The sequence below is a fragment of the Rattus norvegicus genome, chromosome 1, assembly GCF_036323735.1.
Source record: "Rattus norvegicus strain BN/NHsdMcwi chromosome 1, GRCr8, whole genome shotgun sequence".
Lineage (NCBI taxonomy): Eukaryota > Metazoa > Chordata > Mammalia > Rodentia > Muridae > Rattus > Rattus norvegicus.
Genome location: NC_086019.1, coordinates 117,176,715 through 117,191,032, shown reverse-complemented (window position 1 = coordinate 117,191,032; position 14,318 = coordinate 117,176,715). Strand labels below are relative to the sequence as shown.

The window sequence follows — 14,318 nt, the reverse complement described above, 5'->3', positions numbered from 1 at the left end:
CAGAAATCAAGACTCACCTTTTCCTGGTGTTCCTTAACTTTTGTTTCTGTGTTTTAAACACAGGCAGTGCCCGCTTCCTCTCCTCTGTGCTAGGCCCATTTTACATCTCTATGAAGCCATGTCTTTTGATCAGGGAAATGTGTATTATTTGTCAGGTTCTTCCCTCTTGTTTTACTTTTATATTACTTCTCTGCCTCGTTTTGGACTATTATATTTTGAGAAATATTTCAAGTTCCCCTGAACTTTTAGAAATTTTTTAGTCATATGAACTTTTAGAAATTTCTAATTTCTCTTTCAATCTTTTTTTTTTTTTTTGTAAAGGAAAGGGGACTGTCTTCTGGTTCTGTGTTACTTTTGTTTCCTTTGATGTTTTTGCTTGTTCTGAGGCCCTGCTTTCATGGTGATGCCTTTCCCCACTAGCTTCTCATTAGTACATTCACAGGGAGCCCCCTCTGGCCTCACAGAAGTGAAGGCTGGGAGTTTAGGGGAATTCCTGCTTGCTAGGATTTGAGGGGGTTTCACTTTGACCTGGCAATTTTATCAGATGATCATGGAGGGATCCTTTACTTCTTTGTGTTGTTTTTGCTGTGTGGGAAATTGCAAAGCTGCATACCAGACAACCAGAGAAAGTAGGTGCTGCTTCTGTAGATCAGGACCAGGCCTAGACCTTGGCCTTCAGTCACCAGCTATGTGCTTGGAATTCCTTTCCTGTGAACTCTTGTGAGACCCTTCCCAAAGATCCATAGTTTTTTCAATTTCTTCCCAATCCTTTGCTGCTTCTGACTCCTCACTGTTAGAGGCTGTCATATTCTGAGATGGTTTCATGGGCTCTGGAAGAAAGTATGAGTCCTGGGCCAATCACAAAAAAAATATTTCATGTGGCCAGAATGCATCTGAAATTCCAGATTTCATATGTACTCCCTGCATCATTCCTCTAGAGTGCTCTCGCTTTTGGCAACATTACATTTTCATTGATTATTTGGGAATTTCACATAATGCACCCCTTCAGACTCACTTACCAGCCCTCCCAGGTTCATCCCCAAATTGTGACTTCCTTCCCTGGTCCCCCAATCAAGATGTACTGTACACACAAGATGTATACGTGGGGTAGGGTTCCTGCATTAAAAGTCTGAGGACCTGAGTTCAATTCCTGGAAGATAAGCCTTGGTGGAAAGAGAGAACCAGTTCTTAAAGTTGTCTTTTGGTGTCCATGCATGCTGTGACACGTGCATGTTGCCCTCCACAATAACAATAATAGTAAAAAAACAAAACAAAACAAAAAACCGACAATGGGCAAAGAGATACCTTGTTGGCGGCCTTGCTCTCCTATCAGTCAGGGAAAGAGCAGGTGACAAGACCTTTATTCATCCTAGCTTAATGCTTCTCTTAGTGGGCAAAGCTGTTTTATGCCTAGGACACACAAAAATCAAATCAAATCTAGGCAGTGCAGGAAGAGAAAGACCGACAGAGACCTGCAGATTGCCATGCCACCCACAGACTTATGCTCCAACAAACACCACAGGCAGGCTACAGACACCCACTTGCTGCCACGCCACACAGGATGCATGGAGAATATCATTCAGGAGCCTGCCAGCTTGCAGCAGGAGCCACCACAGTGTGCTAATATGTGGTGGTCAGATGGGGGAGAAAGAGAAGTGGAGCAGCTTGAGCATTATGAAGTGAGACAGAACCAGAGACTGGAGGGTGGAGAGGAGAAGCCTGTTGTGAGGGGTCAGTCCTGCTCCCTGGAGCCATGGTAAAGTCCAAACCCAAGCTGCCACTGAGGGTCATGTCTGGCCTGTGGCTACACAACAGCAGGGTTTGGTGTCCATGGCTCATATTACCAGTAGAGAACGTGGGGCTGTCCCTGGTTGGGCAGCTGCTACGGATCATGTGGATATCTAGGGGCTGTGTAGAACTGGCCCTTACTGAATAAGGTGCTCTGGAGAGCTGTTCCTACCTCTCAGTGGCAGCAACACTTAGGAGAGCAGGCCCTGTGCCCACCCCAAATAGTAAGGCTCTGTGGTAGGGGTATAAGTGAGCCAGCCCCAATGGTATGAATGTAGGAGAGGTGACCCTGTCACCCTCATCTGTATGAGGTGGCATGGGTGTGGGGGTAATGTTTTCTTCCATTTGCCCCTTGCCACCTGAGGCAGTCGGGAGAACTGAGGAGAAGGGAGCCCTGTCCCTTGCCAGCTCTAGCATTCCGGGAGAGTGGGCCCTGTACCTTGCCTGAGCAACACAGTAGATCTGACCTTGATAGCGAAGGCAAAGGTGAGCCAGCCCCAAGTGTGTGAGAGTAGGATAGCTCTCCCAGCCCCTCATAGGCTGCATCATTTAAGAGAGTGGGCCCCAAACCTTGCCTGGCAGCACACTGCAGCTGGATCTGGAGGCATGGGTGTGGGTGAGCCAGCCCTCAGGGCATGAGAGCACTAGAGCTAATCCTGCTTCCCGCTGCTGGCAACTTCAGGGGGCCTAGCCAGAGCAGTGTTGGAGAGCTCGCCTTGGTGTGAGAGCTGGCTACCAGCTCAGCTGCCACAAAGGCCAGATCCAGGGCTCTGAGTTGGCCCAGTCCAAAATTTATATCATCTGCAAATGGTTGGGACATCTGAAACAGCCAGTCCTGCTGTTCAAAAGCTGCAGGATCTCCATGACACAGAACAACAACAGGATAAACAGGTGGAGTTGTGATGAGGATTCAATGTTGATGGTGTCCCAGAAGCCAGAGATCTCGAACCAGACCAATGACTTATTTCAATGAACATTTGCAAGTAAAGAAGTGTGGACAGAGAAATATACTCTGGGACACACTGTGGCACACTACAGATTCCACGATGAGATGTTTTCTGTGCTGTGGGTTTTGTTGTTGTTGTTTGTGTATTTTATTTTCTGGGGGTGGTTGCAAGTATGAACACAGATATGAAGAAATAGGGAGATAAGTGGAACTGAAGTACATGATGTAAAACTTATAAGGAACCAATAAAAGTTTAAAAACTATTGGTAAATAAATAAAATTTTCAAGGGAAAAGAAGTCTAATTTATGTTTTTCTATTCTTAGTGCTTTAAGTGGCTTGCCATGGCTAGTAATATTTTTTTCTATAGTTTTTAAAGATTTATTTATTTTATATAAGCACACTGTAGCTGTCTTCAGACACACCAGAAGAGGGCGTCAGATCTCATTAGAGATAGTTGTGAGCCACCATGTGGCTGGGATTTTGAACACAGGACCTTTGGAAGAACAGTCAGTGCTCTTAACCACTGAGCCATCTCTCCAGCCCTTTTCTCTATATTTTTAAATTGTCTTTATCACAGGTAAATTAACTTTTAATTGTGGTGTTAGGTAAGAATCTTGTTTTGTATTTGTTTTCTCATAGTTGTCTCTAGTTGCTATAGACAAGTTTAACTATATTTTGAAAGAGTTAAAGAACATCTTGAATCTTCTGAGTGCATTCAGCCAGCCTTCTTTCTTTTGGTTGGAGAGTGGAAGCCATTGTGGTGGTTTGAATGTGCTTGGCTCAAGGAGTGGCACGATTTGGAGGTGTGGCCTTGTTGGGGTAAGTATGGCCTTGTTGGGGGAAGTGTGTCACTGTGGATGTTGGCTTTAAGAATCTCATCCTAGCTGCCTGGAAGTCAGTTTTCTCCTGTATGCTTTAGGAACAAGATGTTGAACTCTCAGCTCCTCCAGCTCCATGTCTGCCTGGCACTGCCGTGCTCTCACCTTAATGATAATTGACTGAACCTCTGAACCTGTAAGCCAGTCTTAATTAAGTGTTGTCCTTATAAGAGATGCCTTGGTCATAGTGTCTGTTCACAACAGTAAAACTCTAAGCAAGACAGAAGTTGGTACTAGGAACTGGTGTATTTATGTAATAGGCCTGACCATGCTTTTGTTTGGAAGAATGTGGGTTTTGGGATTTTTGATTTGGAAAGCAGTGGAATGTTTTAAGTAAGGATTAATGGGCCATCATCGTAGGAATATGGAAGACTTTCTTGCTGAGTGTGATTTGAACTGTGCAGACCTAGCCCAACAGGTTTTAGTAAAGAAGGATTTTAGGATATGGCCAAGAGACTTTTCTTGTGATATTTTGGTGAAGAATGTGGCTGCTTTTCGCCCTTCTCTGAAGTCTACCTGAGGCTAAGGAAAAAAGATTTATTTTAATTGCATTGACAGAGGAAGTCTCAAAACAACCCAATAGAGACTTTGTTCTTTGGTTAAATATCATGAAGAGTATTTCGAAACAACTGTAACAACCTTAGAATGGAAAAATATAAAATGGAGGGTTCAAGTAATAAAGGGGTACCAGGAAGTGAAATGGAGCTGAATCCTGTGTTCAAGGAAACCAACAGCTATAAATATTCCATGGAGCAAACCCAATTCAATCAGAAAGTTGTTAGTTATGTCCACAATCTTCATGCTGTTATTGCACCAGTGCGCTCATTGTGCCTGGTATCTCGGGGCCACAAGGTAAGCCTATGAATTCTCTCCCCTAGTGACTTGTACAGTGTTTAATGTACAATGAAAGCTAGTCAGCAAAAACGAAACTTCTAGTTTAATTCTAGCCTGATTTTTTTCTGCCTGCAGCCAAAGTGTGCAATAAGTTCCCTCCATCTAGTTCTGGTGGGCCACCAAGAGCAGTAGCAATAGCCTGTATTGTTTAGAGAAACTTTGGAACCTCAGAGCCAAGAACATGCATAGACAAGAATCTCATACATGGCACTGAAATTTTTGTTTAACAACCCATGGCTTTTACAGACAACATTATCCACACATGCAGACTATTCAAAATTTCTAATTAAATTAAAACTATGTTAATCTACTTTAAAAATTAGATTATGAAGCAGATTTCCAAAGGTTTCTCCTTTATGCTTCATTTACTACCCCACCTTTTCTACACCCAGTGTCCTTCCCTACTTCCTCCCTGTTTTTTTTTTTTTTTGATGAAGATTCTTTGTAGCTGTGTTGTATCTATTATGTGTTTATATTTTGAAGATTCTAGACCAATTGCTTTATAGAATGGTTGGATTAGTCCAGTGAGATTAATTTAAACTGGGCATCTTTTTTTTTCAATAAAACCTCATGGGTAACAAAATTTTAAATTAGTCCTTAGACATCAAGTGATATGCTGACTGCTGTTGTGAATGAGAGGTGCAGTCCTAAGCTCCCTTTAATATGGAAGTCACAGTAACACACATATCAGCTTGTGAATGAAGAGTGACTTTTCGTATACCAGAGGTGCAGCATTGGAAGATGTTAGGAATGTAGCTCAGACGCAGTTAGATAACAACTCCTTTCAAAGTGGTTAGACGTAATAAAGGGATCTCTAAATATTTAGAGTAACAAAACTTGGAGAATTTATGACCTGGGTAACAAAAACTAATGGAGGCTGAGAATCAGGGTCATTTCTCTCTCCTAGATGAAGCAGAGTCCTGTGTAATTGATGGTATGTATGTATGTTCATTTACCATATAAATTTGTGTTAGAGGAACCTATGAGCTCTGGAATGTGGCCTGCCAACTCCCACTCCAGTCTTCTTCTTGTTATGACACTGCTGCTGACTGGGAGTTGAGAAAAAATTTAAAATTTGTATTTCCTTACTGTATCCATATGCCAGCCCCAATGTTAGATTTCACAATCCTTTTCTGTTCCTAAAACTCTTTGGAAATTTTAAAACAGTTCCAAGTTCTTGGAAATTTTTCATGTCTAGTTTGTATTCAGAGCTTATCCAGGCAGCCTTCCTTTGGGGTGGACTTTGTGCTTTCCACTGACTTTCCTTTCCAAATGAGACTTCTGTCTTTCCACCATCTCTCCATCAATGGCTGAGCTATCTATGCACACCCTGGTATCTGCAAAGCGAGATGCTTAAGGAACTCCCAGGTCCACCAGGGACTGTCAGACAAGCAGAGGATGCTCAGAGTTATAAGCTGGCATTACTAATATCCAGGACAACTGTCACATCTACCAGAAAGCATATGGCTGCTAGCTTCAAAGGATATGACAAGCTCAGTGTTGTCTTACTTCAGGAAGCAGAAAATAAAGCATATATCCAAGATGCATATGGGGGACGGAGGTAAGAAGACAAGGTAGAGCTTTGTAGAGTACCAAGAAATAGAAGAAAAGTAGTGCAGAGAATTTCACACAGGTCCCTCCCAGCCTTTCGGTGGTTCTGACTATGTCTTTTGGCAATTGGACCTTCTAGAGTAAGGTTGATATTGAAAGTAATAGCACAAATAACCTTCTCTTTTAGAAGGATGCTGTAGGGAAATGGGATCCTATGTATTCTGTGATACCAAGGTCCATTTTCAATATTCACACAATGAAGAAGAGAGGAATAAATAACTAAGCCAAATTTTGTCATAACACCTTAATTTTTTTCTTTAAGATTTTAAAAGACTTTGTGTTGATGTGTGCACTATTCTTTGGGAGATATGGACTAATGTCTATTCAGCCTAGATAGAGAATAGATGATGTACCAGAGTTCAGATATCATTGAAAACCAGCTTGGTGAAACAATGGGGTTACAAGAATATGAATGAGGAGTTAGTTACTCAAAGACAGCTCCATCACTAAAGCTTACTCCAGCTCACAAAGACTGGAAATTTGGAGCCCACTGCACAACTTGCAGGCAGCTCAGTAGGCTGGAGTGTATCCTTTCTGGATAGCTCAGCTGGCCTGAGGCTCTTTCAGGCAGCTTCAGTTGTACTTTTCTTCTAGGCAGTTTAGTTGATCTCTGCTTCTTTCAGGCCTTGATCTGGTCTGATCCTCTTGTAGGTAGTTTAGCTCATCTGAGAGTTGTTGGGGCTTTTTTTGTTTGTTTGTTTTTTGTTTGGTGGTTTTATTTTTGTTTGTTTATTTTTGCATTGCTTTTCTGAGAGTAACTCTCAGCAGTGTAGCAGTCTTTGTCATTCCCAGATTCTTTGGAATCTAGCCTATTTCAGGGACTTCCTGAAGGCATTTTGAATATTGACATCAATATTCAGGGAGCTTCCCTGCAAGGTGGAGTGCTTTTCTTCTCCTTAGATTATCCTGCTCTTCCATCTCCTTGCCAACATCCTGTTCTAAGAAACCAAGAAGGAAGGTTTTAATCTGGAAGGAAACTGCTACAGTACATATATAATGTGAGTATTTATCTGTGTGTTTTTAGGTTAAGTGACCATAGAGGCCCTGAAAACGACATTAGGCTCCTTGGTACTGGAGTTACAGATGGTTGAGAGCAATCAAATTTGGCTACTGCGTATCAAACTCAAGTCCTCTAGAAAAGGGGCACAACGCCTTAACTGTTGAGTCATCTCTCTACCTCTAATGTTTTCTCAACCTCTCTTTCTTTTGGAGGTTTTCGTAGTCATTAGCAGGATGAGCGAAGTCAATTTTGTGCTTCTCCCCTGATGTGGCTATTTCTGGAACTTGCGGTACAAGATAAGATCTTGCAGGAAACCCTCTGCCCTCTTCTTTGGATGAACCTACATTTGGGGATGTTTTGTAGGATTATGCCTCCAGCCCCTTGGGATGAAGCCCACTAACTACAGCCCATCTGTGGAAATAAACCACCAGGGACATGGCTGTGATGTCCATCAGCCTGGGTGACACTGGTCATGGAATGACAAAGCAACTAGGTCCTGCTGCTTCCCGGGGAATGAAGAAACTCAGCATAGCATTAGAAGTAACTGATCCAATTCAATTTCAATCTACTCAGTTCAGCAAAGAAGTCCATTATGATGTAGGGGCAGGGCTCAATAAAACCACTGCTTATGGGCATTGCTTCAAATCCAACACCAAATACCACAACACCCAGGACTTCAAGATACACCAAGTGCAATGGCACCTCATTCTTCCTGGGTTTAACTCAAACTGCTCTCTTCCCCTTCCAGTCCCCTTCTTACATCCCTTCCCCTCCCACCCTCCCCTCTATACTCCAACCCATGCATGAAAAGCTCATCTGCAGTGCAAATGCTAAAATCAGCACTAAGATATTCTGGTTGCTCTCTGCTTAGCTACATTTACAGCCTGATATAGTTTATCTGCATCTGACTATATAGCTTAGAATGTGAGGCTAACAATCTGAACAACACAGAAGAGGTCAGCAGAGGTGAAGCGAGCACATGTGTGTATGTATGTGTTTATATGTTCATGTATTTATGTATGTGTGCATATAAGTATATTTGTGTATATATGTATTTTTGTGTGCACATGTATTTATTTATGTATGTATGCCTGTAAACCCCTGAAATGTGCCTCTAATGAGGCCAAGAGTAATATTCTTTACAAGAAGACAAGAGGGATGAGTGCCCAGAGATAACATGAAACAAAGACCATGGTCTTTGCCATGTCCATGGTCTTCACTGGGGGTCAACTGCACCACTTTGCATTCCTCATCCCCCAAGAAAACCCAAGAATGTTCTCAGACACAAACCTGGTGAACAGAGAGCACTAAATGCTGCTACCTAGTTGGAAAGGTCAGTGGGGGAAGAAGGGACAAAATCCTTCAGGCAAGTGCCAGGACACTCTTTCACCTTCCATTTATGAAGACAGACTCACAGATTTTGTACACAATCCGAAGATGGGTAAACTTGGGCTATAAACCCTGTATGTCTCACTAACTGGGTTTCCTAGCAGACATGACAGCCTGTCAGGCCCTGTGTCTTTATGGATAACAGCAGCCTGATCATCATGGTGCTCTGAATGTTTGGGGAGGAGTTTTCTAAAGACTGCTGGTGCAGTAAAAGAAGACACACAGATATTGAATAAATGTCTAAGTTGCCACCACTGTAGGGAGCAACCTGAGGCTGAGAATGTTTCCTTTGTGCTTGTTTTCTTGACAGGCTTTTGTCCTTGCCCTCTCTTTCACCCTTGCCCTTGCACTCTGTACAAACATGGATTCCCCAGCCTTCTTCCTCTGCTCCTTGAAGGGCCGAGGTTCACGCATGTGCCAACATACCATGCTACATTACAAGAATTTTTAGATGTCTCATGTGTATCAAGTTGGACTCTTCACTCAGTATCTAACTTCTATTGTTTACTCCCCAACAGGTAGTCACCCCACACTTGTGTGACTAGACAAGAACACACAGTGATCAAGGAAAGAACATGATGCCGATTGGCTAAAACGTCTCTCCTATTATTTTCTGTACCGACCCTCTGCTTGTCTGAATGTTTATATAGGTCACAATCCTAACATTTAGAGTGACAGTGTTAGGAGATGATTGGATCATTGAGGCAAAGATCTTTTGAACAGCTTTTGTTGTTTATATCAGTGCCTCAGAAAGGCCTTGTCTTAGGTAAGTTCCTATTGTGATAAAACACCATGATCAGAAGGAACTCGAGAAGGAAACTGTCCATTTTATTATTCTCTGTTCATATTATATCACTGAAGGGCAGGGACTCGAAGCAAAAACAGATGCCAAGAACCAAAGCATATACTGCAAAAATAAATCTGCTTATTTGTTTGTTTAACTTGTTTCATAGACCACCGAGGCTCACCTTCCCAGGAATAGCTCCTAATGAGCTGGGCCCTCCTACATTAACCATTAATCAGGAAAATGCCTACAGACTTGCTTACAGACTCATCATATATAGATGCCTTTTCTCAATTAAGACTCCTATTGCCCAGATATTTCTAGATTTGTGTCAAGTTTACATGAACCAACCAGCACAAGTGACCACTTATCCACTTTACACACGAACACATTGCCTATTAAACCATAACCTTTCTTTTCCTGTCAGTCCCCAAGACCTCATGTTAATATCAGTATCACAATGTAAAATATCCTGTTAAAACCATGGTCTTTAAATCTTTAAACACTTTAAAAATTTAGGTTTTTAAAAAATAACACTCAAAATTTATTTCAAAGTTCAAACTTCCTCTAAAATATTCAAAGTTTCTCAGACATGGGCTTTTATAAAATCAAAGCTGAATTTAATGCTTTCTTATACCAAGAGAAAATAATCCATGACATGGTTATAGCCAAACCAAAGTAATAAAATAATAAAACCAAAGTCCAACGGTGTAAAAAGCTCAGTTTGAGTTTTGCTCATGATCTTCTATGCAGCAAGGACTTGAGCAGCCCCACTGCTTTTTCCATTTGTAGCTCACACTGTTTATCTTAGATGCTCAGGCTGACTCCAGTCCCATAGCTATTGCTCTCCTTGGTGATCAACCAATGGTAATAGCATCTCCCAAACACTAGATCTATGCTGCAATTGAGGTAAACGTTCACCTATAGCGTTTTCTGAGTCCTCCTTCACGATTCTACCCTTCCCACCGGGCCAAGCCTCAACATCCTACCAGGAGCCCTTCAATCATGGCTCTCCTACTGTATAGCTGAGGCTATACCTCCATCAATGGCCTCTCCTGGCCTTTACACAGTGTGAAGCTTCAGCTGCTCTCCATGAACCCTCATGCCTGCAAAACCAATATCATCTGGAAAACCCTTCTATATTACTAAGTCTGGCTATTAACACAAGGTCCAGCCTTGCTCTCTCCTTGACCACAGCTTCCATAAGCTGACCCTGAAGAAACACTTCCTTGTTGCAGTATGGTTACTGCAACACTTTCCAGAAGAATTTGCCTTAATGTGGCCTCTTCTTAATCAGAGCTGATTCTTCAACCCCTGCTGACTAGTATCAAATGTTCCAGCAAAGCAAAGATTTCACTTTAGGGATTCTCATCTCTTCTTAACAACAACCAGTTTTTCACCCTCAGCTGACCAGAACTACAAATTTTTCATTCTATAAAAAGTAACTTATATTCTCTTGATGTAATTGTCATCTGGAGGCTTAGTGTCTCTCTATGCTGACCTAGGCCTCATCCTCTGTGCTTCTTTCCTTCACACAATCTAATCTAAGCCTAGAATGTTTTCCACCAAGTTTCTGAGACTTGCTGATGAATAATCTCACCCCCTTTTAGTCTTTATGAACTCTGACTGACTCCTCTCAGAAGTGACTGATTCAATTCAGCCTCTCTCTTGACCTCCCCTGAATTGCTCTGCTTGGCCAATTATTAACTTTGGCAATCTGTTCTAATCTTCTGGCTCCTTCTCGTTCTCTAACTTGTTCTGTCTTCACCTATGTCTAGCTTGTTCTCTTTGCAACCTGTCACTGTATCACTCTACCAGGAGAACTGTTCTTTTTCCTTTCTCTTGCTCATTATCCCTGCACTGCTCTCTTAAGTAGCTTCCCTTTCCTCTCTCTCTCCTTGTAAGAATTGTGCATATTCTATTCTGTCAAATCTTTTTCTGATTTGTCACTTTGTCTGTCACTCTTTTAGACATCACTTTCAAAAATGGGTGCTTCCTTCTACAACTGAACTTTACCTTCATTGTTTGGAATTAAAAAATGTGTACAAAGAGCATGTCTGTATTTCAGTCAGAAGGATTAAAGGTGTGTGCTAGGGCTGAGCCACAGCATAAGTAGGAACAGGTTTTTCCAGTAAACAACACAATCTTGGGCTCCACAGTGTGATCAGATATTCTGCAACATCATTCAAACTTCTCACCAGCCCTAATGGAATCTTTAAAGGACTATCAAACTTCCTTCTGAAATGTTACAAGCCACCATTAGCACTGTTCTCAGCATTGTCTTCTAAGTTCCCATAATGGCTCATTAGCTCTGAGCACTCAATGGCTTTTCCATCCCAAACTTCTAAACACCTCCAATCCTCCCCAAAACAATATGACCAAATTTGTTAAACCACCGAGACTGTGACATTTCATTCTATTAGATTAAATGAACTGAAATAAACCCTGGAATAAAACTCTGGTTTCTGCCAGTGTGAAGGCAGAAGTCTACAGCCATAGCTGCACATGTGTGGAATTAGTTTTTGCTGCTCTTGTCTACCAGAAAAGCTAGCCCATGTGTGCCAAGGCTTCAGAGGCCAAGCTGAGCCAAGTAGATGTAGGAGCCTTTGACCTTGAGAAGCAAGGAGGTTCAGAGGGTAGGTCCATTCATTTGATATTCACAGACAATGTGTTCTCCACTGTTGGTCACTGCCTACAGATCCCAGGAGACATGCAAAGGGTAACCTTCTGAAGAGTAAAGTAGGGAGTCCTTCCCTTGGAAGTAAATATCTTGAATCTGAGCAAAGGCATTGTTCTTGGAGTGGAAGAGCAGTGTGTGCAGAGGACCTGTCATGGGAAAGTCTCAGGGCTGGAGTGAGAATTTCCTGTTGGAGGAAGTCAGGGAAAGCCCTTGAATCAATGAGGATATGAATAATGAATAGCATGATGAGACAGCAGAATACTGAGGAGCCAGGCTTCATGGCTTCATGCCTTTATGAGTTCATGAGTGGTTCAGGAGAAGGGGGGGGAGAGAGAGAGAGAGAGAGAGAGAGAGAGAGAGAGAGAGAGAGAGAGAGGGAGAGAGAAAGAGAATGAATGAATGAATGAAAACAGAATACCTTCCATCTGAGTTCAGAGAGTTAGGATTCATGCCACATTTCCAGATCTCATTAAAGAGGAAACCTGCCAGTTTGTGCACCAGGGCCTTGGCTTCTAGAAGTTACAATGAAAAATCACCTAAGCATTCATACTCCAGAGCTTCATTCAGCTCAGATGTGAGTGTATCATCGTGTGGATATTGGATTTGTCACATGCTGCCCGTCAAGGCTGCATTTCTCTATAACAAGACATTGGATTCTGATTTGCAGTGCAGACAGAGGCATCTGTGATATGAGAGGCTACATATGCCCGTCAAGATAGCCTTGTGTATATGTGTCCTTGCTTCCACTTTCCCCAGACTGGGCCCCTTGCATTGGCCTCAGAAGCCCAAGCTACTATTGAAGTTAGCTATATGGAAGAGTCAATATCCTGTTCCTCTTTATCTTTTACTCCATTCTTAGGCATGTGGTCAAGTTTGTGTGTTTTTTTTTCTATAAAAAGAATATAAGAATATTGCTAATGAATATTGCGAGCCTGGGAAGCCACTTAGAACATCAGGATGTGGACAAGACTGAGCAGCATGTGGAGATACTAAATGAGAGATGCTGTAGTGGGCAGTAAACACAGCTCTCTTTCCTACTCAGTCAGCTAGTTCTGCTTTCTCTGGGGGCCGCCTTCCATTCATCCTTCTTTGGCTGCTGCCTGTACAGGCACCACTGACCCTCACCGTGAACAGACATTCATTCTTCCATAGTTCTGAAGACCTGGGTGAGTACAATCACAGACCTAAAGCAGACAATAAAGGGAAACAAAAGTAGCCAGAGGGGAAAATGATGCTGCCGAAGGGGTGATGTTGGTGAGAAATGCCGAAATGTCACTGAGAGAATGAAAACATCAGGACAAGGGGGTGGAGTCTTTAATATACCTAAGAGAAAGATACTGACAACTAAAACCATTCTATATCCAGGGTCAGGAGATGGCTTAATCGGCAAGCACTTGCCTTTAAAACCAAATCATAAGGTTCTGAACCTGCATCCCCAAAACCTATGAAAAAGCTGTGTTTGGTAGTTGTGTGTCTGTAATACCAGGACTATGAGGTGGGTGATGGAGATAGATGATCCCTGGAAATCATAAGTCATTGAAACTGGCCTATGTGATGCTGTCCAAAAGACCTGATGAAAGGTATCTGAGGCAAATGACTCCAAAGGTTATTCTTTGACCATCATAGCCTCCTGAACAGACTGAGGTGCATGTCAGAATGGACATGCAAGTGCATGTCAGCAACACACACACACACACACACACACACACACACACACACACACACACACACTCCCATGTCCAGGCGTCTTTAACAAGGCGTCCAAGTGTCTTTAACATGAAGTGAGATAAAAGTTTACAATTAATAAGAGCTGACTCATAATTGACATAAGTACTTTAAGTGGGGACGTTTTTCAGGCTAATTGAAAATTAGGTAGGAAACCAGGATCCACTGAAGGATGAAAAGCCCAAAGGTGCACAGATATGGAGTCAATGTGAAACACTTGTTTCTTTTTCATTTTCATAAAAGTAATTGATCATTTGTAGCAAAAGCAAGAACAATATGATATCACTTATAATATGAATATGAGCACAAGAATAAGAAAGGGAACTTGTTAGGTATAGGATCTAAATTTCTAAAGAAAAGCCTATAAATGATATACTATACTTCTGGGGCAGATTTTGACACATTAAAACATGTAGGCCAAGTTATGATGTGGCACACGCCTGTAATTCGAGCACTAGGGAGCTGAGGCAGGAAGGTTTCAAGCTCCACATCTACCTGATATCATAATGAGATGCTGTCTAAAATCCAAAGAAAAACCAAAGCTCCGTTTCTCTGAGATCCCCATGAAGCTGGCTGGGCTGCTGCAGCATCCAGACCCCATTGTTATTAACCATGTCATTAG

General features: G+C 42.2%; 1 protein-coding gene and 1 long non-coding RNA gene across 3 annotated transcripts in view; both read left to right on the top strand.

Moving 5' to 3' along the window:
• Gabrg3 (gamma-aminobutyric acid type A receptor subunit gamma 3) overlaps positions 1–14,318 on the top strand; it is a 623,439-nt gene that overhangs the window by 195,738 nt on the left and 413,383 nt on the right. The window lies entirely within an intron of this gene.
• Positions 1–14,318, top strand: part of LOC120099822 (uncharacterized) — a 138,613-nt gene that overhangs the window by 38,013 nt on the left and 86,282 nt on the right. Inside the window, exon 1 of the long non-coding RNA XR_005499100.2 lies at positions 1–14,318. This exon is cut by the window's left edge and continues 38,013 nt beyond it. This is a non-coding gene — a long non-coding RNA (uncharacterized LOC120099822).